Source organism: Cervus canadensis, chromosome 26 (assembly GCF_019320065.1).
Source record: "Cervus canadensis isolate Bull #8, Minnesota chromosome 26, ASM1932006v1, whole genome shotgun sequence".
In the NCBI taxonomy this organism is placed as follows: domain Eukaryota; kingdom Metazoa; phylum Chordata; class Mammalia; order Artiodactyla; family Cervidae; genus Cervus; species Cervus canadensis.
This window is the reverse complement of record NC_057411.1, coordinates 29,438,485-29,442,784: the sequence shown is the minus strand read 5'-3', so window position 1 is coordinate 29,442,784 and position 4,300 is coordinate 29,438,485.

Here is a 4,300-nt window from a genome sequence, read left to right as displayed (position 1 = left end):
AAAGACGCTTACTCCTTGGAGGGAAAGTTATGACCAACCTAGACAGCATATTAAAAGCAGAGACATTACTTTGCCAACAAAGGCCCATCTAATCAAGGCTATGGTTTTTCCAGTGGTCATGGATGGATGTGAGAGTTGGACTATAAAGAAAGCTAAGCACAGAAGAATTGATGCTTTTGAACTGTGGTGTTGGAGAAGACTCTTGAGAGTCCCTTGGACTGCAAGGAGATCCAACCAGTCCATCCTAAAGCTCAATCCTGGGTGTTCATTGGCAGGACTGATGTTGAAGCTGAAACTCCAATACTTTGGCCACCTGATGTGAAGAAGTGACTCCTTTGAAAGTGAGAAGTGACTCATTTCCCTAATGCTAGGAAAGACTGAAGGTGGGAGGAGAAGGGGACGACAGAGGATGAGATGGTTGGATGGCATCACCAACTCAATGGACATGGGTTTGGGTGGACTCCGGGAGTTGTTGATGGACAGGGAGGCCTGGCGTGCTGCGGTTCATGGGGTCACAAAGAGTTGGACACGACTGAGTGACTGAACTGAACTGGCCATCCAAATCAGCTGTCACAGTACTGGTGTGAAAGTTTCATATATAACCTGACACTTTACTTCTTCAAGGGAATGGTTCCTATTGTGCTTGATCAAAAAGTGACTTACTCCGTCTTACACATTAATTGCTAGGACTTAATGCACCATGATACAAGGGTTCATCTCTATCCCTCCCATGGAGTCATTCACTTCATGTTAGTTGGTGGTCCGACCAAGAAAACTAAACCTCTATCTCAACAAAGTAAACCTTGGAGTGTACGTTTACTGTTCTCACTTCATTCACTTCACAATCTTAGCAGAAAGGAAAGGAACACATTCAAAATCTTGGAAGCTGGGGAGAAAAAGTCTTCAAAAGAAGTACTTACTGCAAATTCTTGTGTTTTGGAAACTCACCAGCTGTTCCCATTTTCTTTTTCTTTTGATGACTTCTACTACATAGCCAGTACTTTTCCAGCCTCCCTTGAAACTGAGCATGGCCATGTGACACAATGCTGACCAATGAGACCCAAAGGAAAGTATGAACCAATAAACATGCTTAATTATCTCCAGTGAAAGAAAGGAAGAAAGAGAAAACAATAGGAAAAAAAAATCCTTCCTTCACTCTGCGTCTCTGTTTATACACCTTCCTCCTTTCTCAGTTGATATTCTGCAAAGAGCAGAGTACTCATCTCCTCTTGCCTGGGCTTCCAGTTTGGGATCCACTCCATTCCTGAGACTCCGATGCCTGCTGGAAGTTGACATCCTCCTTGCTACAGTGATTGGTTCAGATAAAGTAGTTTAAGCAAATTTGAAATGGGCCATGGAGAATAGCTCATGAATGCGCCGAGAATAACTTCATTTTCTTTCTCTTTTATGAAAGCTTCCAAAGGGTCACTCACACACTTTCTCTTTCTGCATCCTGTGTTTTTCTGAAGTGAGACCTGAAATTGCTGCAGTCATTTTGTCATCAAGAGGAAAACCCAACTTGAAATAATCTGACACTATGGAAAACAGAATTACAAGATGACAATAAATTCTTTAAATGACACTGTTAGGCCTAACACCCACTCTCCTCTGAATTTTCCAGGTATGTGAGCCAATGAACTTCTTTATTATTTGAATTCAATTTTCTGTTGCTGGGCACCAAAAAAATTTTAAAGGAAAAACCCCACTTCATAAGGGGTTCTTATAATATGGACTAAACATGTTCTTTATCTACTGCCTCTCTTTCCCCAATTGTCATTACCTTAACACCTTCCTCCTTAATTTTATCATAAAATACTTAGCAAGTTCCTTTAATTTTTCTTCCATTCAATCTGTTGATTACATGGCTATCAGTTACTCATTTTAATACAGAAATTTGATCATCACCATCCCTTCCCCGGGATTCTTCACACACATCCCCATTGTACACAAGGTGAAATCTTAATCTTTGATTTTGATATGCAAAGTCTTTCATGCTTTCACACCTACTTGGCTGTTCAGTCTCATCACTAATCATTCTCTCCCACCCCCCACCCCTTCTCTCCTGACACACACATATAGGGATGTTACATTCTTGAAATTTTGAATTATGTGTAGTTCTTCAACATAGGTATCTCTCTTCTGTTTTGGTGAGTGCTCATCTGAGTTCCCTGTATTGGGATTCTAGAACTCTTTCCTACTGCTTGTCCAATGGGTAAATTAATGTTCATCCTAGCCCAACCTCTTCTGTGAAGCTTATTCCAATTTTTCCATAGTATTCATACATGATTATTTTCATACAAGACCATGTTCTTTGAAGACAGGGACTATGTTTAATTCATCTTTATAATCCTTTTTCTTAGCAGTATCTGACATGATAAGTCCTCTATGTTTGAAAAAATGCAAATCGTAAATGAATGAATCAGACACAAACGTGGAAATTTTACTTGGATTACTGGATCTTCCACATGATAGTTAGTTAAAATAATAACCATTAGGAAGTTGACTAAACCCTTCAGATGCCTTCTCCATAGCTTAGTCTTTTGAGAGTTATTTTCATAACTGTAGAAGATAATTGTTTTTATCTTCCTGGGATGCTTTCCTGCTACTGCTCCTTTTAGAATCACTTCCTGATGGAAACATACTTGCTAACCATATCTGTGAACTTGTAAGACTGAGAAATCTGAAGCCATCCTGGTTCTTGTCCTTCCCAAAGCTTTCTAAAATTTGATTCAGTACTTCTATTCTATAGCCCCAGTGTCCTTCCAATAAATCTCCTTTTGTTGTTAAAAAAGAACTGGGTCTGTTTCTTGTAGTCACAGAATTTTAACTGATGGTACTTTTTTGATGCATGATAATTTAGGGCTATCACACTATAAGGTAACATAAAAGGAATATGTATTATTGTTGATCAGTAAGTCAGGCTATTTCCCACAGTGCCAGTTAATACCTAGCCCAGTGCCTGACACATAGCAAATCAATAAAGGCTTGCTGAATGAATACACTTCCAGGTGTGGGGAATCAGAAATTGATGGTGTCATCATGGGCGGTAGGGCAGAGGTCTTTTGGCTGTTACATTATCCTATTTCTCCCATTCTTTCATTTTAAAAATCATTTAGTGAGCATATACAAGGTGTTCAAGGAACCTCAATCTAGTTAGTTAAATCATGGAATTAAGAACAAACATAATCCCAAGATTTTAGAGGTAAGTTATTACAGTACAATAAAATATAGTGAAATAAGTACTAATATTAGGTGAGCAGATGGTACGGTGAAAATTCACAGGAGTAGCACCTAATCCAGACTTGTGCATTTAGGGAAGGTTTCCTGCAAGAAGTGAAATCTAGGCTGAGAGCTGAACAGGACTTTACTTGGTAAAGCAGTTGGGAAGAATTATTCCAAACAGTAGTAAGGTGTACAAAGGGTAGAGGAGAAAAGGTATGATATCTTTGGAAAACAACCACAGATAGATCATCAGTATGTATGGAATTTAGACAGGGGTTAAGGGAGATTAGGCTGGAAAGGTAAGTACAGATTATTGTGGATCTTGGATATTGAAGTAACATGGAATCAACTGAAAATCTTAAACAATGAAATGATACCATCTGATATAGATATACCGTGTTGGCTGAGGTGGGGTAAAGGGAGAGAGGAAGGGGAGAAGCTTCAGAAAGGAAAAGCACTTAAAGACGACTGTCCTATTATTAGAGCCGTTATCCACAAGTGGCTATTGAGCTCTTCAAACATAGACAGTACAAATTGAGATGGTTGAAAGTGTAAAATACACACTGGACTTCAAACACTTAGTGCAGCAAATAATAATATAAAACATGCACATATATATGTATATGTACATATATATGGGACTTCCCTGATGGCTCAGTGGGTTAAGAATCCGTCTACAATGCAGGAGTCTCGGGTTCGATCCCAAGGTCGGGAAGATCCCCTGGAGAAGGAAATTGCTACCTACTTCAGTATTCTTGGCTGGAGAATTCCATGGACTGGGCAGCCTGGTGGGTCACAGTTGATGGGGTCTCAAAGAGTCAGACACGACTGAGTGACTAAGCAGGCATCCCGTGCCATGCCAAGTTGCTTCAGTTGTGTTTGACTCTTTGCAACCCCATGGATTGCAGCCCACCAGGGTCCTCTGTCCATGAGATTCTTCAGGCAAGAATACTGGAGTGGGTTGCTATTTCCTTCTCCATAAGCATGCATCTATATCAGCAATTTTGTAGCAATTATATGTTGAAATGATAATATTTTGGATATACTGGGCTAAATAAAAATGTTATAAAAATTAATT